Source organism: Amblyomma mixtum, chromosome 3, assembly GCF_055824585.1.
Source record: "Amblyomma mixtum isolate Tamu chromosome 3, ASM5582458v1, whole genome shotgun sequence".
NCBI lineage: Eukaryota > Metazoa > Arthropoda > Arachnida > Ixodida > Ixodidae > Amblyomma > Amblyomma mixtum.
In genome coordinates this window covers 30019391-30044570 of record NC_143014.1, presented here as the reverse complement: position 1 = coordinate 30044570, position 25180 = coordinate 30019391, and the positions used below count along the sequence as shown (strand labels likewise).

The window sequence follows — 25180 nt, the reverse complement described above, 5'->3', positions numbered from 1 at the left end:
CAAGCGGGAATACCTACACACAGAGAACGCAAACAAACAAACAAAAACTTTTAGATGTGTATTTTCCAAGGTAGTGTGCAAAGGTTTGCGTACACGATGTCAGCATCTAAGACATTTCAAACAAAGTAACATCGATTTGAGATGTGTGCAGACCACCATTTTTATCAAGACCTACTGGTTGTTACCTAAGAACGTTGGTTGTTAAGGCGCATTTTCCTTTCGCTATGTTACGGTCGTTACGGTGCCACCGAGATGCAGACGAAATTTCATTGTTGCCCGCATATATACGAGGTGCATAAGTGAGTTTCAAAACTTTCACATTTTAAATGAATATTATATAAATTTTAGCTTTTGTTTTTAATTATTAGCGGTATATTTTTGCAAGTGTAAGTCTGTTATTTTCATAGTTTTAGCAACGGCCGCTCGACGACAAACGCAGTGCGTGAAAGTCACGTGATAGCTGAGGCCTATCGCCACAAGCAAAACTTTCACGTTATAAAAGAGTATTGTATAAAGTTTAGCTCTTGTGTGCATTCAATAATGATCTATTTTTGCAAGTGTAAATCTGTTATTTTCGTAGTTCTAGCAAAGGCCGCTCGACGACAAAAGTAGTGTGAGAGAGTCACGTGATAGCTAGGGCCAATCGCACAACGTCATGTGCTTTTGTTGTCTTGCGCTCAGAGAGCATTCGGCTAATGAATGTAACAATGTGCCATGGGTCTGGTGTAGGATAATTTGTCATTCAGAGTCGCCACTAGCCAGTGTGTCATTCCGGTGAGTATTCCCGTGTTCATTCATTCTGGCTCATTTGCTCTTGCGCGCTTGGAAAGTGATGAGCCGGCGTTTGCAGGAGATCGCAGCACTCAAGGCAAGCTCAATAGTTGCCCGGTGTGCCGAAAACGGGAGAATAACTATTGCTGACTGGTTTTTGGAAGACTTGACAGTGCGGGCACGCATACGTAATGTGGCTAGTCTCTGTGAAGAAGCGGTGCGACACCAGCAGTGCGATATTCTTAAACATAGTTAAATTCCGCGCGCTTAGATTTTATTTTTTTCTTCTTGTCTTTGCACATTACACGTCCTCTCCCGCTTTCTATTCGTCCAAAGAAAGCGGGACAGGCTTGCGGTGCTAATTCGCGCGAGTGGTGTTCAGAAACTGTCAGCAGGTTTCCTCCCAGACACTTATTTATAGTGGCGCTACTGTCACTTGACTATTTTTGCTTCAGTCTGCATTTTGCCTCATATTGGTGCACTGAGCCCGTGTAGTGTCGTGTGTGCAATTTGCTATCGCATGTAACTGCGTGTTCGCACGCGCGTTTCCTGCGATGTCTTCTCTTTCCTCTTGCCCACTCTTTTCCACTTTTTATTTCTTCCTCCTTTTTATGTGTACCACACAGTAACCGCGTAATCGATTCGTTCCTCTCGCACTGAATGCTCAGGTGTCTGGTGCCTTTTTGTTAACGAGTTTTCTAACGGCAGCGTTCGGAAGCGCACAATCGTGGCGTGACGCACTGCATCGCCCGCCCACCACGTTGTGCCCAGCTCGCCTTCTGAGATTCAGCGGTGCTTGTGCAACAGGCTTGCCGCGGATTTTTGCCGGCATGCGCGCCTCATTTGCGTGTTGCGTCTCGTTCAGATGGCTTTGGGGGCTCGCGCATAACTTGCAGCCAACCGGTTTTTAGAAGCGCTTGGAAATCAACGCCTCGCGCTAAGCAAACTATGCATCATAGACGTCGGTGCCGCCTAGGGCTTCGTGGCGGTGCTATTGGAGCCGACAGTTTTCGGGGGTAAGGAAATGCATGGCGCACGAAAGCTTAATTGTATTTAGCCTCTGCCTGTATGACAGACGCGCGTATGCCGTCAAGGCGGCTGTGCTTGCTTCTTGCGGGATCGAAGATCGTTTTTGTTGCTAAAAACGGTCACAGCCTGCACATACTTGGGGGTCTATTTTCTGTTTTATTTTTAGACGCGAAGCGCAAACTTAAACAACCGTGCTCCTTGCCACCGAGTAATCTAATTATAGTCAACCTGGGCGTTGCGAAGTGTTGCGATAGCGTAAGCGTTGCTCGCGTGCTTCACCTCGGCGTTCAAGGTAGCTAGCTGGAGGCGTCCGTTTGATGGGAACCGTCTGCTTCTCCGCTCTTCCACTGTGTCGAGTTTTGCTTTCGTGGAACGGGACCTGGGGCCGAATTACGGAACGCTTTCAATCTGAAGGCACTGCAGTCTCAAAACAGTGGGTGACCAAGAGGAAGGCGGCTTTGAGACCGTTTAGAGGCTCTCTTCAGATTGGGAGCGTTCCGTAATGCGACCCCGGCTCACGACTGCAGTTAGATACAACTTAAGAACAAAGTGGCAGAGGTCCTTCATAGGAGGCTATCCAGCCAGTGGCGTCGACCCATGTTCACGACGCGGCGGTTAATCCGATTAAAGCCCCTTTGACCCCCTTTCGTCTGCTACTCCCTGCGATGTCACGCTAGCAGGCTCGAAGGGATTAACCACGACGTCCTGAGCATTGGTCGACGCCATTGGATGGAGGGCCTGCATTGAGGGGCATCTCCCACTTCGTTCTCGAGTTGCATGTGACGAAAGTTGAAGTGCTCTTAGGTGCGCACACTTATAGGAACCAGCAGTCGTTTCATTTATGCCAAGAAAATAAAAGTGTTGGGAACTGATCTATTTCTTAACTGCAGTGAGAAAGCAACTTCGATATTTATTTCAGCAGCAGATAATGTGAGAATAAGACGCCGATGGGGCTGAACCCATGGCTTCCGCATGTGGCGTGCGGCAACATTACCAAGTCAGGTACGACGATTGCTTGCCTTCTGCTTTCGAGTGACGCATTCGAGCTCGCTTGCAACGCGGGAGGTATACGGTCGATGCTTTCTCGCGAAGCAATGGGGGTGAAAAGTTGCGAATCAAATTGCCAGTCGATTTCGTAGGATTTCCTGCTGCCGTGGCTTTGCTTTGTCGTTTTTTTCAACTTTTCCCCGCAGTGTAATGTCCTGTTCTGTGTTTGTATAAAGTATTCATATAATGCATAAAAAATCGATTGCTGCAAAGCGCAAACGGCACTGCATTTGTCGCGACGCGTTTCAGGTCAGTCTGAACGCGACTGTATGTGCTTACTGTTGATTGCACAGGTCTAGGCTTTGTTCGCCTGCACGAACGCACATTACAGCGTGCCTGTGTGTGGTGCAAGGCCGGGTGCAAGTAATCTTTTGTAGACACCCCTGTGGGTCCGTTTTTACTGCGATACGCAAGACGGCCATCATTCTCTCGTGCCTGAACCCCCCCGTTATTTCCGCACGCGGCTTCGCGATTTATTTTCAAGGTAACTTTCTCCGACGAGTTGAATGGGTTCCGAATGAGTAGAATAGTGTCGGCTTAGTTTGCTGTAGAAATCCACCTCTCACCCAAAGCTGAAAAGGTAGGTGCCCGAATTCGCCCACTCGCATGCCGCTCTTCGAGACGCAGTGCGCGCCCTCAGCGCTGGCCGGCTGGAGTGCGGCCCACGTGGCGCTGCGAGTTCGGCTCAACCAGTCGTCAACTCAGCCGGTCGAACCGCCGCGCGTAGACGGAAATGGCTTGAAGAGTGACGCGCAAGCATATGTGTCGTCACGGCAGCTGAGTCATCCCCAACGTAGTACGGCGAGCTGCTTCGCCGTCCGTTGGAGACAGGAGCAACTTACGATTACCGAAATACTCGGTTTTCTTTTAGTGTCGAAAATACGCCAAGGAAAAAAAAGCAGTGCATGTGCACGAACTGAACACGCCACCGCGCTCCGGTCAAATTTGCTCAGATCTGACGCAGTTGGACCTTGGACCGGCGCTTGGCTGCGTGAAGGTTCTTGCGCCCCGAAGTTTGGACTGCCCCTCATCTTTCTATCTATAATTTCTTGCGCTGAATTCTCCGCCACCGTGAACGCTTTCCAATTTGCCGCTACACTTGGCGGTTCTGGCTTCACACTGCTGTATTAAGGTAGAGGTGCGTGGCGAAAACCTTGTTTCCGGGAGTTGCGCAGGGTCCGCGCAAGACATCCGAAGCTTTAGTTGCTCGTAACGAAGGGTGGGCGCCAAGCAATCGCGGAACTTTGGTTTGATGGACTATGCGCCAGCATGGGCCAGCGTAGAGGTTCCCACAGAATTAACCGGAACGCCGCTCAGGCGGCGGCTCGCCGGGGGAGCGCACCGATGGAAGAATACAGCCGCGGTCTGCGCATGCGCGGGCTCCCTAACTGGCAGAGGTTCCCTCTTGGGTTTAATAAAGATGTTTTTACTAGTACTAGATTAGAGCTGCGCTGATCCCTCAGTGAAAAAAAAAAAAAAAAAACTCGGGAGAGGGCGTGCCGTCACGTGGCCAGCGGCCAGGATTAAAAGAGAAATGTACAAGCAATTACGATAGCTAGTCGGTAATGCGAAATTTGAGCGCAGCTATTCGCGGCTGGCAGGTGGCGTGTTATGCTGCTAGTTACTAATACATGTGCTACACAGGAACGTTCGAATGACATCTGAGTCGAATGACATTCGAGAATTGGAATGACATTCGGACTCGACGGACTCCCGCGGTGCTACAAGACACTTTCCAAACGCATTCGAAAGCCTCAGCTCGTTTTCAGTGTACAACGACGACGACGGCAGCGGTCACACTAGTCCGACAGCGACACTATATGTCACGCTCAACAGCAGCATGTGATTATGGTGAAATATCTAGTTTACTATAATATGATTGGGACATGTTTTTCACGCCAACGACACCGACGGATCCGATCGGCGGACGGTCATCCTTGTCGGCGGCTGAGCGAAAACACGGTGATGACGCGGCGGTGTGAATATGTTCGCGCTTCTAAATGAGCGAAACGAAGGGCTATATTTCACATGTGCACATCTGAGCACCCACCAGAGATAAGCGCTTGCCAGATTAATTTCAGTCGACGACGACTCCCTTCCCTTCCGCGACGACAAGAGAGTCCGCAGGGTTGGATCTGTGATTGCGGCGGTTGTGAAGAGCGAATCACAAGCTTTAGCGAATGCCAATGGTCACCGAGTGTAGTTTTGGCAACACTGACCTGAAATCAACTATTGCTTGCATCGCAGGGCACGCATACGATGAGCGGGAAACGCCGGTGTGTCCCAGACTGCCGAGCAGTGCTTTACGGCCAGCAGCAGTCGTCGCCGTCGCTAGCTTGTGGATAACAAGTTAGGCCGTTTCAGTTAAAGCGAACGGTCGCCAAACATACTTCTGGATAAAGTAGTTTCAAATAATGTACTGGTCACGTCGGAGGAAGCCGGGACAAGAAGCGAGAAGCGCCGGTCCTGCGCGCACTGCGTAAACAAGCACGGGTAGACCGGTAAAATAGCAAACATATTGTTTAGTAGAACTAAAGCGCAGATTGCGGTTTATGTCATGAAAACGAGCACTAGCTGTTCGTACGCTGCGATATAAACAACAGTATGAGTGCAGTCGTCCACATCGGCGCACTTCTGGGGAAATTTCATGCTGACGCGGTAAATGTTCATTGGTGTAATATTATCTTCAAGCACTCCCTTAGACAGAGCATGAGCTATTTGCTGAACAAACAGCAGAAAAAAAGCGAGCAGCGGGTATCGAAATGAACAGCCACAGAGCCGAAAGCAGTCGTGCTACTGTGGGCGGGGCGAAGCGACGGCGGCGGCGGCGGCGACGGCTATTGGTTGGTTCGGGCTGTGTTCGCGTTTCGAAGGCATCCAAAAATCTGGAATGTCTCCGCGGAGCTCCGTCGACTCGAATGTCATCTGAACCGAATGCCGTTGGAAAAACTTCGTGTAGCAGCGTTAGTTCGGCAGTCGAGTCCGATGACGTTCGGTTGGAAGGCATTCGAAACGCCCGTGTAGCAGCGGTATAAGGTCCCTCTAAATTATTGAGGGACATATACTAGCCACCCTCTGGGATCCTGCCGTTTCGCTCTGCCACTTGACAAAGCGGGCGCCTAAAAGCTGCGCTCTAAAATTGTATTTAAAGAAAATGGCAAATTTATAGACCGATTTATTACACAGTTAAAGAAATATAAAGAAAAAATAGCCAAGCAGCAGCAACCACCCCATTTCGAAGGGGACGCCTCTATCTTCCATCCGTCCGTCCATCCACCCATTTGCAAATCAAGTGATTGTAAAGTATTTCCTTCACCCGGTTTTTTGCTTTCCGAGTCGGCTAATGCTTCGGTGTCGGTTTGTTTAGTGTACGCGTCTCCGCAGCCCACAGCGTGGGAGTCACAAGCAAGCTTCCCCGCGCTGCTCCGCGCATGCGCGCGCCCAGCGGTGATGTCACCGCTACTGATGGCGCCAATGGGAGGGTTGGAGGTTATGACCGCCGCCCGAAAAATTTGCTGGGCCACATATAATTCGACGAAACACTTCCTTGACACCTGGCGAGCAAGAGGTTCCCTGATAATGCAGTCCATGTGCGGCTGACTAAATCTGATAAATTTTGTAAGCTCCCGCTGTTGCGTTTTGTACACCTGATTTATTTTACTTTCATGAAAATCGATGCCACAAAGGCATCATACGTACCGCGCCACCCCACTGCGGATATCCTGGCGACGCGTCTCTGACCAGCGCACGCTATCACGTGAGGGAACGACTATGTTATGTTGTTGTTAGTGGCTATTTATTAATGAAAAATAAAAGTAACAATCTCCTTTTCACTTTTTACGACCAGGCTTCAGGGTTATCGCCGGACGCGCCCTCTTTTTTTTTTTTTCTTCCTCTCAAAAGGCAAGCGCCAGGGTCCCTTTCGGCGTCGGGCCGGGAGGTGAGGGTTAGAGGAAACTGCTACACTGACGCTGTGCTCCCTTTGGAGCAGTCTCGGGCCTGTTCCAGAAAATAAGTAACCGATTGCAATTACTTCCTCTGAAATCTGATTAGAGGGTTAATTTATTGCCACCGAGCAATTACAGGAAAGTTATCGATTACTGTCGCGTTATTTTCCTTCTTTTATTTATTTATTTTTTATTTTTGTTCTTCTTTTATTTTATTATTTTATTTTCCTTCTCACCCAGCCGCGGTGGCTCAGTGGTTACGGCGCTCGGCTGCTGACCGGCTCGGCTGCTGACCCTTCACTACGGCATCCCTCATAGCCTGAGTCACATTGGGACACTAAACCCCCATAAACCAAACCAATAAACCATAAACCTTCTTTTATTGCCGTAACAAAGTTACTCAGGCCACAATGACCAACTACGGCTTTGCTTAATATTTTGTTACACGTTGTTAAATTTCAAGAGCAGTTCGTGTTCCAAGTTGTCGCTAATCTTCCTTCATTTCCTCGTGAAGAGAGCGGCAGCTACACTGGCCATTCAATGTATGCGCGCTGGAGGGAAGGGTGGCACAACATATGGACACCTTGCGCACCAGGTCGTAGTTGCGCAGTGCTTCGATGTTTCTCCGCGCTTTGTGTGGAAGCCTCCGAGTTGGACGTAGTGGGAAGTCGCGGCACCGTCTGACAGGACGGGGGGCCCCTACAGAACGGTCACGTGATATTTCTCGGGACGCGTTGTAGAAGACGGCGATGACCCTGTTCTGTTCCGAACACGGTCGCGCGCGGTGCATCTCCGCAGCGGGTCCGGCCTCGCTGTGTTACGAAGGAAGCATCCCCGCTAGCACCAGTTTTTTTGTCGTCCGGTTAAGGTTCTCGGAGCTGTGCCGTTTGTTACAACTTGTTTATTGTTGTGTCCCCTTATTGCTTTTGTGTGTGTGCGCCCCCGCGTCCTCCTCCTAACGACAGTTCGCATCCTCCTCCTAACGACCACTCAATCCTCCTCCTAACGACCGCTTGCCCTTCGTCGCACGCTGTCGCCAGATGCCCCCCCACGGTGCGCCCCCGCACCCTCCTCCTGTTCTGGGAAGCCACTCCCTCCCGTGGACGCTTCTCCTCTCCCTCCTTTCTTCGGGCGGCCAGTTCGGCTCCTGCCTCGGTCGACGCTGGTCGCACCCTCATCGGCTTTAAATAAACGAAGTCTTAAAGTACCGTGTGCGTCTTTCGCTGCATTCAACACAGCGACCGGACACGACAGTGGCGACGAGAAAGTGGATTCGACCCGCGCTACGCAACGCTATTGACAAGCCATGGCTACGCGAGGGTTTCCCAATCAGATACCAGAATTCAACGGCTCATCGTGGTCATCGTGGGTTGGACGCCTTCAGTTCTACTTTGAAGCTAACAACATCACAGACCCAGCCTTGAAGAGGGCCAACCTGCTGACGCTGTGCGGGGAGCAGACCTACGATACTGTCTGCGCCCTTATTCAGCCAAGCACACCAGCGGCAGTGTCTTACGACGACATCGTAAAAGCGCTGCAAAAGCACTACGACCCGAGGCCATCAGAGGTCTACAGCCGGGCTCGCTTCCAACGACGAGATCAACTGGGAGGAGAAACTGTGAGCGCCTACGTAGCCGCGCTCAAGAAGCTCGCTGCCGACTGCAATTTTGGAACGCTGTCGACAACAGCTACCGGGCAGGAGGGAGACGCAGCTTCTTCTGCTAACACCACCATGCTTCCCTTGGACGTGATGTTACGCGACAGATTTGTGTGCGGACTGAGTGACGAGTCACTGCAGCAGCGCCTGTTCGCTGAGAAGGACCTCACATTCAGCAAAGCTTACGACATCGCCGTTCGAGCGGAGAGCGCCGGTCACCAGCAGAGAGGGATTCGCCGGAACACCGAGCCGGTACACCAGACAAGCAACCAGGTGCGCAAGCCTTCTGTTGTTGTTAAATCGGTCAAAAAGGCACAACGCTGCTGGCGGTGTGACGACCAACACAACCCCCAGGGATGTCGATTCCAGTCAGCCACGTGTAATTTTTGCCACAAGCGAGGGCATATCGAAAGAGCATGCATTACGAAACGGAGACTTGCCAAGATAAAGTCACCTTCCCAGCCTAATCACAGCGTCAACGCCTCAGAGAATACGCCGCTATCTGATCTCCATGGAACAACATCAGCAACACCATCTGTGTTGTACGACCTGAACACCATGAATCTCGGCACGCGACCGAAGATTTTTACAGAAGTAAGCGTACATCACCAGCTGATTAGGTTCGAGGTGGACTCCGGCGCAGCCTGTACTCTGATCAGTGAGGACACGTTCCGAACTTCATGGCCATCTGACGCACCCGCCCTGCAACAAGACGACACGCACCTGCGAACGTGGTCAGGACAGAATCTGCCACTATTGGGCTCTGCCAACGTGCAGGTTAACTACAACGGCCAGACCCATACGCTACCTCTGCTTGTTGTGAAGGGCACAGGATCAAGCCTTCTAGGGAGAAACTGGTTTTCTCCACTAGGCGTGATGATATGCGGCAAACATCAAAACGCCGATGCGCTAAGCCGTCTGCCACTAGGCGCAACTGTTGACGAACCATTTCCACCAGGAGACGTTCTGATGTTCGAAGCACTGCCAGAACCTCCGCTTACAGCAGGCACAGTTGCAGCATCTACGCAGAAGTGCGCAGCTCTCCGGCTAGTTTACACAGCTGTTCAACAAGGCAACGTGCATAAACTCAAAGGGGACAACTTCGACGCTTACCGCAGGCGAGCTACAGAGTTGAGCACCCATCGCGGCTGCATCATATTTGGGTCCCGAGTTGTGATGCCGAGAGAACTACGCGCACAAGCTATGTCTCTCATCCACGCCGGACATCGGGGCATCGTTGCAATGAAAAAGTGTGCCAGAAGCTACATGTGGTGGCCTGGCATTGACAACGACATCGAAACAGTGGTGCGAGAATGCAAGCCTTGCCAGAGCAGCCGGAGCGCCCCGCCGAAAGCTCCTGTCCCAGAATGGGAAAAGCCAGACACACCATGGCACACACTGCACATTGATTTTGCAGGACCAATTGAGGGCTGCACTTTCCTTGTTGTCGTAGATGCCTGCACGGGGTGGCTTGAGATAAGGCAAATGGGACAGACGACTTCGGCAGCAGTCGTTGACAGCCTCCGATCACTATTTGCAACGTTCGGCCTGCCGCGCAAGGTAGTGTCGGACAGCGGAGCACCGTTTGTGTCTGCGGAGATCCTCAAGTTTTGTCGCGACAACGGGATCTCATCAGTTGCATCGGCCCCCTACCACCCAGCGACAAACGGACAAGCCGAGCGCTACGTAGCCGAGCTAAAACGCGCCCTTGAAAGAGATCAGACAGGCTCGCTGCAGCGCCGCCTTGCGCGCTTTCTCTTCAAGCAGCACACGACGGTTCAGAGCACAACAGGCGAGACCCCCTCGAAAATGATGTTCGAGCGTGAAATGCGAACCCAGCTCACAGCCATCCTCCCCGAGCCAAAGGCAGAGACGTTCCGGGAAGAAAAAGCAATTCCGCGCTGCGGCACGCTTAATGAGGGGCAGCGCGTCCTCGCCGACAGTTTCTGAAAAAGCCACGCTGGGAGGAAGCTACAATTGTCAGACGCATAGGCCTGCGCTCTTGGCTCGTCAACATACATGGCACAGTAGCACGCCGACATCTCAACCAGCTGCGTAGATTTACGACGCCGTCTGAGAGCTGTCCGCCAGCGGAGAGAACACGTGCACCATCTTCCCACATAGCCTGGCACCCCTTCCCGGAAGAAGAGACTTCGCCCAGGACAGACCTAGGAGACACAGCGAACAACAGCCAGCCTACAAGTGTTTCTCCCCCGAGCGCACAAAGCCAGCGCGCCTCCACGCGTGAGCGCCGACCCCCTGCACGATACCAGGCAACTTTCTAAGGGGGAAGGAAGTGTTGTGTCCCCTTATTGCTTTTGTGTGTGTGCGCCCCCGCGTCCTCCTCCTAACGACAGTTCGCATCCTCCTCCTAACGACCACTCAATCCTCCTCCTAACGACCGCTTGCCCTTCGTCGCACGCTGTCGCCAGATGCCCCCCCACGGTGCGCCCCCGCACCCTCCTCCTGTTCTGGGAAGCCACTCCCTCCCGTGGACGCTTCTCCTCTCCCTCCTTTCTTCGGGCGGCCAGTTCGGCTCCTGCCTCGGTCGACGCTGGTCGCACCCTCATCGGCTTTAAATAAACGAAGTCTTAAAGTACCGTGTGCGTCTTTCGCTGCATTCAACACAGCGACCGGACACGACATTTATAGAAAAAAAAAGTAACTGATTAACAGTAACCAATTACAGAAGAAAGTAGCTTAATTGCACGGTACGTTACCTTTCGAAAAAAGTCATCGATTAATTGCTAAATCACCAGGAAATTATTTGATATAACGTGTTGCATACAACCCTGGTTTGGAGCTAGTAATCTTTTCGCTATAGTGCAGCGCTGTTACCTGCGCCGATGGCGTGCAACAGCCGTGCTCTCCTTTTCTTTGTGCGGGCTCCGCGTCCTGGCTAAACATCGTACGGCCGGCCCCTTTTCTTTCACTTCTTGCGCGATTCTTCTGGCAGTAATATTTTTTTGTGCCCCAAATGCAAACAAGGTTCTGGGCAAAATATGGCGTGTACCGTTAACGGGAGTTGCAGAGCGGTGATGAAACGGTAGATAGGAAAACGAAGCGGCGTATTTTGCAGTGCCGCATTCGACCCGCAATGAACCATGTGTTTTGGAGGCCACAGTCCCGAGGAGGTTGTCAGATGTGCGCATGTTGGTCACTTAAATACATCTGCTGCTCGCTTCCCTCGGTTCTCAATGACCATTATCCTTAATAGCTTTACTTTCTCACGCGTCCGTATGTGTGTTTATTTAGGTCGCACTGCGTTTAAGCATAAATAAAAATAACAAAGAGGCTCTACGAGTAGCATGGGAGCAAATAGTGTGAAAAGCACACTGGAACTAAGTCAGAGAAAGCAAAGACGGTTTTATTCTTTCCGTGATGAAAAAAGTATAGAGGGAAACTCCACTTTGCGTTTCCTCAAAAGTGGTCGGCGTTCGGTAGCTGCATCTTCGAGTCGACCGTCTTCGTCCCTGCATTGTCTGCATTAGCCCGTTAACGGCGCTTATCGTCGGAAGCCGCACTCGGCACAAGATGAGTCACTCCAAACGGTGCGCAGCGCGACAGCGCGCAACGTCAGTGTCGCAATCTCCTCTGCCTGTCGCCTCCCGGCGCAGTTAGCGCTTGCCTTTTGGGAGCAGCAAGCCGAGCACCGCCACTTCGGGCACAAAAACTAGCAATTTTTTTTTGTGTTGGGAGGGGGGGGGGGGGGGCATTCCTAATCTAGGCTCACCAGGGAACGCGCTGTTCCTTGCAGCGCTACCAAAACTGCGATGTGTGTGCAGGCGTCTTTCCGACGCCGCAGAATGTAGTGCCAGTATAAAAGAGGCATATGGGTATATGGGATAGCGTGCTTTAAAGTCCGCATGCCGCAAACGCTATTTCATATCGAGTCTTGACGTATGCTCGGGTTACGTACGCAATTTCCCTAGTGTAGCGTGCGCGACTCTTGCGTACAGTCTAACATCGTTTCCAAAATGGCGGCCTCCCTCGAAGCAGGACTCCTCGCATCGGACTGGATTCGTCGTTGTTAGTGCCATTCTCAGTACTTTCACTGGCCGTAAATGGGTCACTGGGCTTTCGCTTCGTCTCATCTCGTCTTTAACAAAACATATAAGCGATAATTTCGCTCCATTTTCCACTAGGACAATTCTGCCACTTGTAGTCCTAAGATAAGTGTCAGTTTGTTGACAAAAATGGTTCCCGTTCTAACAACCAGATGACACCACTAAGCTAAGCTTCAATAAGATGGAAAGTTGGGCTAGTTGGAGGCCGTTTATGATGGAAATACGTGGGCGCAAACAATTACACGGCGCGTGTCCTGTGGCGCCTTCTTCTTTGGGCTAAGCTTATCGTTCCGTCTTCGTTCGCATACGTTGAACTAAAATTACGAATGTGACAAGTGGCGTAGCATTTCGCAAAATGCTGGCGTTTCTTTCTTCTTTCTTTCTTTATTTAAGACATTCGGTTACAGAAATGCATTGGGGGACGCGATAAAAGGCAATAGACATGCCTGACGGGGCCGCGCCTCCCTTGGCTGCGGCGGAAACAACATAACATAAGCACAATAATTACAAAGCAAAAGAAACGTCACTACTGCATGATATGAAAGGGCATGAAAAAACCCAAAAAATAAAGGTACATAAAAACAATAAGTTGGATCAGTAGTGTGGTGTTATGAAAAACAGTGATGTATGTGCGCACGTCTTCAATCATCACAGTGAAGGTAAATATCCGGATTGAAGGCGAACGAAGTTATCAGCACAGCATGGTCTTTAGTTTTCATTTAAGAAAAAGTCTCTAAGTGTTCTTCTCAGCCGTTGCACCTTGGCGGCAGTAAACAGTATCTCAGCTAATTCAGGGCGCGCATTGAGGAAATCCGGAATCAAATAACTTAGTTTTTGATCACCGTATGTTGTACGCGAACGGGGCCTTGGTATTATCCATGGTAAAACAGCGCGGAAAAAACACGAGGACGGAACAAACACGTGTTGTCGTGTTTGTTCCGTCCTCGTGTTTTTTCCGCGCTGTTTTACCATGGATAGTAATAACCAACTTGCCCACCTTTCTGTACTTGGTATTAAGTTTTGTCGTAGATAATAAGGACCAGGTTGCGCATGATATTTAGTTTGAAATGTTATATCTGTTTGGTGAAGACGCGAAATTTCCACGGCCAGTTTGTGTTTATGGAGTTTGTGATTGGGCATTATTTTATTACCTTTAAAATGAGGTGCAGTGTCCTCCGAAAAATCTAAATTGCCTATTGCTCTCACTGCTCGCTTTTGCAAAGAGAAAAGACGATCCAAATTTGTCTTAGTCGTTGTAGCCCATACTAGGAAGCAGTAACAGAGGCCTGAATGTAAAAGCGCATAGTAGATTTGCTTTTTTACAGCAGACGGAACATGGTATCTTATCTTGTTTAAAATTCCCACGGCTCGCCCAAGGTCCCTACGCAGTGCGTCAACGTGAGGCGTCCATGAAAGGTTCTCCTGAAATATTACCCCCAAAAATCTAACTGTAGTCGATAGTTCGATAGTAATGTTATGAAATTTTAAGTGCAATTTCGTGGGCGGATGGGTTACCCTCGGTCTAAACAGTATGTATTTAGTTTTACTTGTGTTTAATTGGAGTCTGTTCGAATGAAGCCATAAGTTCAGTCCAGTTAACCATTCGTTGGCCTGATGAAACACGTCCACAACGTCAGGGCCCGAGAAAAACACATTCGTGTCATCTGCATATAAAATTAACTTAGTGCTATTTATTATGTTTACAATGTCGTTTATATATAGTAAAAATAATGTCGGACCAAGTAATGACCCTTGAGGTACGCCCTGTTTTACAAGTCTGCTGTCGGATTTTGCGCCATTTATACATGTGAACTGGGCTCTAGATGTTAAGTAGCTTTTTATTAAAGACCATGCGTTGCCACGAAATCATACAATGGCAACTTCTTTAAAAGCACGTCGTGTTGGACACAGTCGAAAGCCTTTCTAAAATCCAGAAATATTCCGAGGGTAAATATTTTCCTTTCAATGTTTTCGAGTGCGAGGGGGTACCCAAAGGAAACCGGACTTATTTTTGTTTGAACTTATTTGTTCACATTTTAAGCACAGACCTTCAATCTCCTTCAAAGTATTCCCCACTTGCAATGATACGCTTGTCGAATCTTTCGTTCCATTTTTCAAAACATCGTTTAAATTCATCTTTTGTGATGCTTGACAGTGCCTCCGTCGTTTTTTTCTTCACCTCAGCAACATCAGCGAAACGCTTTCCATTCACCTATTTTTTCATTCTAGGAAACAAAGAAAGTAGCACGGGGCAAGGTCGGGAGAGTATGAGGGTTGAGGAATAGGGGTCATGCCATTTTTGGTCCAAAATTGTCGTAGAGACAGGGCTGTGTGAGCAGGGGCATTGCCATGATGGAAAAACCAGTCACCCGACCACCACAAATCTGGCCGCTTCCACCGCACACTGTTGCCCAATCTTTTCAAAACATCCAAGTAGAAAGCCTGGCTAACTGTCTGACCCTGCGGAACAAATTCTCAATAGACGACTCCTCTCATGTCGAAAAAACAAATCAGCATTGTTTCGAGGTTTGGTTTCACCTGACGAGCTTTCTTGAGGCGAGGTGAATTTGAAGTTTTCCATTGGAATGATTGTTGTTTTGATTCAGGATTCAATTCAGGAACACTTGAGTTGTCCCTATAGCATCGTCCTTGTACGTCTTTCTTAATATTTCAAGAGTTTCCATTCAACTTTTTCCCTAGAAAAAATGAGAATTTCACCGGCGCACGCTGTTCACGAAAATCAGCCATTGCAAAAACGACATTCACACAAAACAGTCGTCACTCTAAAACTCTGCCTAAACTAGTCTGACCTCCTTCAACGACGGCACTCGGCTTACTGACTCTGGAATGTTCGTTCTATGCGCTCCTAGTGGCAAAACGCGGTACCACAGAAGCTTTGCCGACCAAAAAATTTAGTCCGGTTTCTTTTGGGTACCCCCTCGTATATGTTCTTTCACTTCAAGAAGGGCCATTTCGGATGACTTATTTTTTCTAAAGCCGAATTGTTCACTTGCTATTATGTTATTTACACTCAGAAAGCCTATTAGTCTTTCATGTATAATATTTTCCGCTACCTTCGCAAAGATAGGGAGCACAGAGATTGGTCTGTAATTGTTCATATCGTTAGTGGAACCGCCATTACGTAAGCATACGTAAGCGTGCATACGCTTATGGTACGTAGACAGCGTCGATTTAGTCTTTTTTCTAACCATAACTGTGTACGCCGCGAGCAGTCGCGGAGGAACACGAATAACGCGCTCTCCTGATTGGTTGAGGAGGTCTCAAACTTCCGTAGCGCTGCTAGGAACTTGAGATGAAGGGGACATGCGCTGACCGTGGCTGCATTCTTCCGTCGTCGCGGCGTTCCGAATTATTCTGTGGTCACCTGTGCCTCGCTGTCGAAGGCAGGCCTGTGCGAGATGACGTACGGAGTGTCGTGTCGGGCCGCTGTGATGTCATGGCCACATTCGTGCGCAGCTTTTTACTGCAGCGTGCTGTACGCAGGCGAGTGCGGTAAGTCGAGGCCAGCTGGACCCTGAGGCGAAGGGAGTCTCCCCCGCATTCCGCCAGTTTTTGAGGCACTCCACAGAGAAACTTGTGTCTTCGTGTTTCTCGCTCAGGCGTTCAGTATTTAGCATAGAAGGACTTGGGTATTAGACACTGCGGTTGCTGCATAGCAACAGCTTGCTTGAGCGTGGTGCAGCCGTGGCGCTCCACTTGAAGGGGACGCACCGCAGTGCGATAGGTTAGGGGAAGTTGAAAGGAGGCCAAGGGTTTGGTGGATTTTTTTTTTCTTCCGAGAGGGTGACGAGTCTACTTAAAGGGACCCTGAAATAATTTTGATCTTCATATTCTAGTGCAACAGATGCGTAGAGGGGAGAGGTGATCATTGTGAGTATTCGACTAAAATTTAAAAGCTCTCCGTGAACCCTGATTTTATATAAAAAAAAAAAACGGAGGACGCTTAAGCTTCGCCTTTAAGAGTGGAACGCAGCAGCTTGTTGCAGCGCTGCCAGGGTATTGCTCGCGTACGCATCAGTACACAAAGACACTTCACGAAGTCAAAGACCACAACGCATTCACTATACGACCACTTTTATTCAGTTCGAACTAACGAGCCTTCGTAGCGCATGTTAGACCGCAACGCTGAACCTCTTCTTCCACCCAGAAGTCATTTCAGCCGAATGATGCTCCAGCTCAGGGGCATTTATGATGAGACTTTCTACCGGACTGGTTGCCGCTGTTGATGCGGTGTCTGTCGTCGCCCTTTTAGTCGTGTTGTCTTCTGTCAAGCTGGTGGAGCGCTGCCACTAGCTGAGATATATTTATTAATAATCTGTATATGGCCTCTTCTGTACATGCATAACCTCGTATAGTAAATACCATGCTGGTACCAATTGCTGCTCGCTGTAGCTGGATGGACGGATAGGCGCGTCCCTTTTGAAACAAGGTGGTAGCATTTGCCACCCCGGCTTTTTTTCCTTCTATTTTCTTTAACCAATCCGTCAAACTTAGTAGTATTATCTGTAAATTTGCCATTTTTCTCTAAATACAGTTTTAAATATCGAAAGTTTAATCTTACGTCACCGCCCTGCTTTTGAGCCACCAATCTTCCAGTCGCTTTTTGCTTAGGTCTACCGCAGATTCATTCATATAAGCCGCCGCGGTGGCCCAGCGATTATGGTGCTCAGCTACTCACCCGAATGACGTGGCTTCAATCCCGGCTGCGGGGGTTTAATCCTTATAAAAAAATATTCTTTTATATAACCATTGTTATCTGTAAACGCTAGGGCCTCAGGGTGAGTGACTGTGCCTGTCCACATTCTAGTATAAGGTGTTCAACTGCTTCTACAGATTGACCGCACCTTGCATATGTGTCTTCTTGGTTAAATGTCCTTTTCTCTAGCTCCGCGTTCTAAGACACCCTGACCTGGCTTCAAAGAATTATCATGGAACGATTCCTTCCTGATCTGCATTTTCCAATATCTATATAGTTCTGCAGTTATATTCTTTTTCATAGAATTAATCCAGTTTTTACCCTCTGCATTTTTTACCTGTTGTGTAAAGCTCTTCATTTCTCCTTGTTTCCTGCATGCTTACTGGTTAGTTTCGTAGTCCTTTTCCGCCACTGTGAGTCAACGTTCTTTCTGTATAAGTATTTAAATACCTTAGCTGCCCATAGGTTATCGTCCAATTTCCTCGGGTGTTATTAATATTTTACCCCGAGATTCCCGTGCTTCGAGCGGTGTCCAACTCATGTCCCCCTGTACTGTCTCAGTTGTGGTTTTGCCGTGGGCACCTATGTCGGATACAAATCAAGAACGAAGCGGCCGATGCTCCTGAAAGGAGGCGCCAGTAGTGTCTACCGATTTTCATTTCGCCGTGGTTAATCCGACTAAGCCATGGTTATTCTCCTTTCTGGGAATGCGGCGCGACGAACGAGGACAAAAGTAGAACACACACGACAGCACCGTTTTCATGACATCTTCAAGCATGAACAGACTAGCCCATGCAAGGGTTTTACTTATTACCCTTTCATCTGCCGCCCTCGGCGATTTCGCGCTGGCAGGACCAAAGGGATCGCTCAAGGGAGAGGGGGATTATTAGCAGGTCAATGGGGACTACACCACGACGTCATGAGAATCGCTTTGTTGCTTGACTGTGCTGAGTAGTGACAAGGACGAAACGTGATAACGACTGGACGTGGCATGGCTGGTCGTTGTCAAGTGTCGTCCCTTTTCAAAACTAGGCAGTCAAGCAACAGAGCAATGCAGTACCAACTAACCTCTTTTGTCGCCTCGCTAAGTCGTGGCAATCGGTCGATGCTGTTGGGTGGAGGGCACCCTATGAGGGGCACTTGCCGGTTTGTTGCTGAATTGTATCCGACTGTAGGTCGGTATAATATAACGATTCCTTCCGGAACCGATGTCCGCCCTTCGCCATTGTTTGAAGCGACGCCAGGCCCTAGGTTTCAGCCAATAACCAAGAGCGTCACTTCAGCTAATGGTGAAGGGCGAGGAATTAAAAAAATCGCGTGGGATCGGTTGCGGAATCGTTATATTATACCGGCCCTATAACTTGTTCACACTCCATGTGGAAACAGGAGTTCGTCCGCCTTATAGCCGCTGCGGTGGCTCAGTGGTTAAGGTGCTCAGTTGCTGACCCGAAAGACGCGGGTTCGATCCCGGCCGCGGCGGCCGAATTTCGATGGAGGCGAAATTCTAGAGGCCCGTGTGCTGTGCGATGTCAGTGCACGTTAAAGAGCCCCAGGTGGTCGAAATTTCCGGAGCCCTCCACTACGGCGTCTCTCATAGCCTGAGTAGCTTTGGGACGTTAAGGCCCCATAAACCGAAACCGAGTGACTGCAGATATGACGGAAGCCAACAGCCACCGAAACCGTCTTCCGCTGTGAACGAGGGCGGCACTAGTGAACACTTTCAAGGTTCGTTTACACTACACATACCACCGAAAATAACAGATTGGACAGCTGTTGCCGTAGCTCGGCCGAGCACCGGACGCAAAATTCGGAGGTCGTGGTTTCAAATCCCACTGGCGACATGTTTCTTTTTCTTCTTTTATTAATTAATCTCCCTTGGATGAAAAACTCCATGACTTCCCCTATGCTCCGTGGTTTCGGTGGCTGTTGGCTTCAGTCATGTGTGCCATATCGAGCGCCTATTTCCCTTCACTTGTAGGCTGAATAGTGACTGCAGGTATTGTAAGCCGGTTAAACATTGGCTGCGAAATGCGGCTGTGCCTACTGCTGCCAGATTACCCTGTGTGGATAGGCGCCCGTCCACACAACACCGCACTGCAATGCACTTCGTGATTGTCCCCGCCTCGTGTGTCAACAGATGAGCGCGTCTGTGCTGCACGCACGGGGCGGTGTAGCCGTTCGGATCGGTCCGTTTTGCCTCGTGACATTGTGCGATCTGTGTATCAAGGTGTGGAACCGTTGTCGCCTGGCGGTATCGACGACGTTCCCTGCGCCTAGGGTGCCTGGATGCGCGCCCTCGCCGCGCGCATTCAGGCACCCTACCTGCGCCGCGTTGGCAGCTCCTCTGGAATCTGTGGCTTCAAGTTCATGGCCCCCGAGGCCATCGTGGGGCGCTCTTTTCGGCGTTGGCTCGAGCAGCATTGCCTGTTGTCTATTTGTCTCCTCCCCGCGAGCGTCGCCGCTTTCGCTGAGCGATGACATGCTCCCAAACCTCCGCTGGTGATGCGCCCAGTTGCCGCGCACCTTGCCCATAAGTGACGCGGAGCACATGCACGGCGTTGTCACATCGCTGTCTTTATTCGGTCTCGTGTGGTCATTCTTATTCTTCGTCCCAAGTATGAGTTAAGGAAAAACAATAGAAAGAAAAGCGCTAACAAAAGAAAGGAAAGGAAGTTCGAGATGCACCCGAAAAGCGCCTTCTGACATCGTGCATGCGGTTGACTGGTTTCATTCAACTGTTTGGCGATATCGCGTTACCTACCCGTGCTCAGCAGCATAGCGTGTCACCCGGTCATTTTGTGCCAAGTTCCCTTCTTTTTGAGCGGGCTCCCTTTCGGCAGTTGTTTAGTCTTTAATATGGGCCGTTCTCCCTTTATCTTTACTGGCTTTCGCCCTCTCCTCTTGTCTGGCCCACTCCTATATAGCAAATCGAGTCGCTCGCATGTTCCCTGTTTGTGCTGTCTGCAGCTGCGCAAACTGCGCTGCTGCTCCGATGATTCCAGAGCCCGACCTTCGTGCGCCTGCGTTCGAGCGTCGGAGCGGGATGCCGATGGTCGCGGTCCACTGATGACTGACGGCACGACAGTGCCGCCGAAGGGGGAAATCAGTGTCGCGGACTCTGCCTGCGCCGGCCGTCTTTCGCTGTTTAGTCGGTCCAAGTTTTCGATCCCCTTTTCATGCGAAAACAGTCAATTGTAGTTCACTGTACCGGGAGAAAAGGGAACGAGACGTCAACATTCCATTCCATTCTGACGACGGCATATATGTAAGTAGCTGCCGTCGCCGTACGGATTTCGTGCTCCAGAATTTTTCAGCCGCTGGAGTGCTGACCTTTCTGTCTGCCTCGAGACTGGGCTAGCGTTGTGAAAACTGTGGCGGAATCTTACGCGCCATTTTATATTGCATACCGGAAAGACCGTCTGCCAGAGAAAGAAAATTGGGCTGCGTTGGCCGGGTCCGCTCAGCCAGGCAGCGCGGAACAAGGCTCTAGAACCCAGGCCCCTAGCGAGCTAAGTTCTTTTTTTTTTTTTTATCATTGCTGACACACTCCAACCTTCTGATGAGTGAGCGCTTGTTATGTTAAAAAGGAAAACAAACTTGTGCGCAGCGTGACGAGAGGGAGTTAGCGAAAATTTAAAGACTTGAATTTTAACCAGCCGGTAACGATCCCATTCTTTCTTCCTCCCGTCGCACTTTGAGGAGCGAAGATAAGTTCGAGCCTGGTTCTACGGGCGTGCGTTGGGCAGTGTGCATAAATAGCTGCTCGTCGTGGTTAATTGCCTCGTTTTGCTTTTGGAACGAAATGTTAGAGTAGTGCGTACAGGCTGCTGTTTGTGGCGGTTATGTAGTTTCTGGTGGCTAGCGGTCACGCTGTCATGTCTCTATATCTGCGTCTTGTTCCAGAACGGCTGAAAAGGTCCAGCTCTCCTTGGCGGAGCTGCCGCTTTTGTTCGCCTCGTTATTAATGCGAAAGCATTGCTAGGCTATGTCGGCGGAGTCCTGTCACCAAAATGTGTCCGCAGCAGTTGTGACGTTCTCAGAAGAGATACCATCAAACGAATGGTTTGGATCGATAGAGGACGGTGCGAGGATGATACGCAAAAAAAAAAAGAAATTATGTCGATAGGATGGTTAGTTAATTAGGAACAAAAATGTCGAAAGAACGTAGAAATAGCGCGGACGTCTATAAAAAACTGGTAAAATACTGGTAAAATAGGCACAGTGAAAATAAAGTTTGAAATAAATTGATATGTATTTGAGGAGTAATAATTCATCGAACAAAAAATTTCATTGACATAGATTAATTAGTTAATTATCAGCAGAAACCATTGGACAATTGAATAGGCTGGACGGGGATATAGTAAGCGGACGGGAAAGCAACCACGGCGCCAAATTTGAAAAACCAAAATGATGGTTTGAGATAAAAGAAGCTATAATCAGAATAAATAAAACGACCTTTAATTAAAGCATAATATAATTACGCTAATGCGATAGATAATTTAATGAACAAACAAAAAGAAAATGATAGAGAGGCAGAGAGAGGCGACGAGTGCCGAGGAGGCGTCAATGCTGTCGTATTATCCCAATGCGGGTCGCCGCAGTGATCTCTAATTTTTTCTGCTCGCATTGGTTGTTAGAATGTTCGACGATGCATCGAATAAGACCGGGGTTGGGACTTGGATGAACTTTGATTACTTGCAATAGGCATCCTTTTCACCTCTATGATGCCCAGACAGTACACATTGTAGCTTGCCTTGCTATTCTTCCGCATATACAGCGCGTGTGTACTAATAACAGTGCGTGTTATAAACTCTCCCCGGGGAGTCTCACGGCTTATCAATGCAGGTGTGTTCGGAGCCCGAGCAAAGTCAGCATTACGCAACTGCAGAAATGAAAAATGAAAAAAAAAAAAATTGTTAGATTTGCGCTTACCGGCTTAGGGTATTAATCAGCGATATCTGACTGGCATTAGAGGCCGAGAGGTCTGGAGCGGCAGGCCCATTTTGACGTTTTACTAGGTACTGCCCTGTTGGGCGTCTCACAGGCCCGTTGTGGCGTCTAAACGCTCACGTGCATACTCGGCGTTCTTCCGCTTGCTGTCTTCGGATCGGTGGCGTTCCCGGCACACTCTACTGACTCCTGGGCCCGCTTGCGCGATGCAAACAGTCTAGCTCCCTGCGTTGTCTTCTTTGCAGTGTAAACCCTCCGTTGGTTTTGAGGAAAGGAAAGCCGTGTAACTGGCTCACTGGGCCAGTGGGTATACCTCAATCGCGCTTTTGAGGTGGTCGTAATGTACGCTTAAAAATTGAGGCAGTTATATGCGCCTTCCTTTTCTCGAAACCAACGGAAAGTTTAGACTCCTTTAGTTTTGAGGAAAAGAAAGGTGCATTACTGGTTCCTTGGGTCAGTGACACTTCAGTCGCGCTTTGAGGTACGTGGCGGTGGTGTCCTACTGCAAAAACACGTAACGCGTTACGCGGCTGCCGTTGTAACCCCTGAATTGCTTCTGCTAAATGGCTTGTACAAAGCTGTTATCCAGGTGCTGAGGGCAGGTGCGCAGCGCTTCTCACGCGGCCCTCTGCAGGCTTGATAAACGTGACCACCGCTTTGCGAGGCAACCTCGCGACCTTTTGAAATGACTGCCTCAGGATGACGTTATTAGGAAGAGAACGCCTCCCTCCAGGAACGGGGCCATCATCCGACCTCTTCCACGTGTGCAAGGCCAGGGTCGTTGTGCAAACGAGGACCTAGCAGATAATAGCCGCGCACTGTAGGCGCGCGCAGATTAGATTGCAGCGGGGCACTCCCGCCCTGTGGGAGCACCGCTCTTCGGAAGGATACGACGGGGGAGGCGGAAATCCGGCGGAAGAGGCGGACCCAAGACATCGCCGAGACACCCGCATTGTGAAGCTGCCTTCGCCGTTTTTGGCACTCGCTGTGGTGTTCTCATGCACTGAAAAACTTATTCATCATCTCAGCGTGCGCGCTCCGCTTGTCCGTCGGAACATTGTCGTACGACCTCCCTCTCGTCATCGTTACGTTTGAGAAATTTCGTTTTCGAATCACTTGGACTGCAACTTAGTCTGCGCGGGTTCAGGGGAATAAATCTGATGTTGCTTATGATGCCGTCCATGCACAATGAGCCCATGCTTAGCATAGTTTACCGTTCAAGACTTGAGTGTTTGTTCAGAATGAGAATGCGCTCGATTATAACTCTGTTGCGCATTCGACGATAGAGGAACTTTTCAGGCATACCGGCTTTGAGATCTTTTTTTTTTTAGTTATTGAAAATTTTTTTTCTATACTTTTTATATGTGCATTGAACAAGTTTTTTTTGTTTTCATACATAAGCGTTTTCCTGGGAATGAATGAGTTGTAAATTCAGTTGTTGGGCGTGTCATCCCAGTTAGGAAACACTGAGCTGAAGGGCACCTTTGCGAGGAAAGATCACGCGATGTTTTCATCAGTGAGTTCAGTCATCTCGCGGACACTATGATACGCTTGTTAGGATTTTCATGATGACAGGGCCTTGTCTCGGACAGGAAGGGATGGCTTGTCTTGCGCATAATATGCACTGCGTTCAATACGCTGCTTCGGTGTTTGCATTTTTATTTGTTTTGAGAAGGTGTTAATTTAGCCTTACAAGCCTAGTTCCTCGGGCCCCGGCAGATACGTATAACCGAGTCTATACTGTACGGATTGTAGCATAGCTGCTTTAAGGTATGCTTCTTTATATGCAGACCTTCTGCATGTGTGTAAGGGGGAAGGGAGGGAGGTGGGCAGTGGGGGAGATAAAATTTGAAGTGAAAATTCTGTGTGTGTGTGTGTGTGTGTGTGTGTGTGTGTGTGTGTGTGTGTGTGTGTGTGTGTGTGTGTGTGTGTGCGTGTGCGTGTGCGTGTGTGCGTGCGTGCGCGCAAAGGTGGTCACTATTGGTTTCCACACTATGAATTGCTTTCCTGTGCCGTTTGTGGGCATCTGCTGTGGTAGAGAGACTGCACGCGCACTTGGTTCTTCACAAGCTGGCCACCTTTACGATTGTATTTGACTGCGTTCGTTTTAATAATTATCAGATTACATACCAAAGATCAGTCGTTTTTCCGGATTACTACCAGGAAGTCGAGACTCGCGGTGTGCCCCCAGCTGAGCGCTATTTGCTCTGCGCGTTTGTAATGCGAAGGTATAAATGAGCGTTTGGGCCTTACAGATGCGTTTGCGATCCGTCGAAAGCAGCGTAATTCACCCTCGCAAAAGAAGCAGCAGTTATTTGGGGAGGTGATAAAATTTGCTCTTAAGTGTGTGTGTCTTATTGGGACTGCGGTTATGAATTTAATCTGTCTCTTTGAAAGCACTGCTTCGTCGATGCCATCGTTCGACGGTTTTGCACTGCTTTGAATTTATCATTCCACAGTACCTCGGCGGTACTGCCAGAGCCCGCAACGGACATCAACCAGGCATCGGTGGATTCAGTTCGCGAACGCTAACCTTGACGCCGAGAGTCGGTAACCACGGCTGCTTCGTTTTTCGAAACGCCCTCCGGCACAGTGGCCGTTCCCGTCTGAGAAAACGCTTTTTTTTTCTTTAGTCCGGGAAAATGGGATCGTTCTGAGGCTATAGATTTTATGCGTCAGCCGCACGGTTACGCCCGCTCTTCTCATGGTGCTGTGACGCAAACTTCCTCTGCGAATCTAGACATGATCCCTAAACCGTGAATTCTTTATCTTCTCTGGGCGCCGTTCGAGCTCGATTGGTCGGACCTGTCTCGCAAGATTTTTCTTTTGCCGACGGCTCTCCTCGTATGCCGCGCGTCGCTGTTCCACCCGCTTGCGCCCCGCCGCGGTGGCTCAGTGGTTACGGCGCTCGGCTGCTGATCCGAAAGACGCGGGTTCGATCCGGGCCGCGGCGGCTGAATTTCGATGAAGGCGAAATTCTAGAGGCCCGTGTGCT

At 49.6% G+C, this 25180-nt stretch overlaps 1 protein-coding gene across 2 annotated transcripts in view; it reads left to right on the top strand.

Moving 5' to 3' along the window:
- The first annotated feature begins 633 nt into the window (after positions 1-633).
- Positions 634-25180, top strand: part of Ae2 (anion exchange protein Ae2) — a 198781-nt gene continuing 174234 nt past the window's right edge. The window contains exon 1 of one of the 2 annotated variants that reach the window (XM_089578508.1): positions 634-774. The gene's annotated coding sequence lies outside the window, so the exon portion shown is untranslated. The remainder of the gene's footprint in view (positions 775-25180) is intronic. The other variant, XM_089578512.1, reaches the window with a different exon arrangement.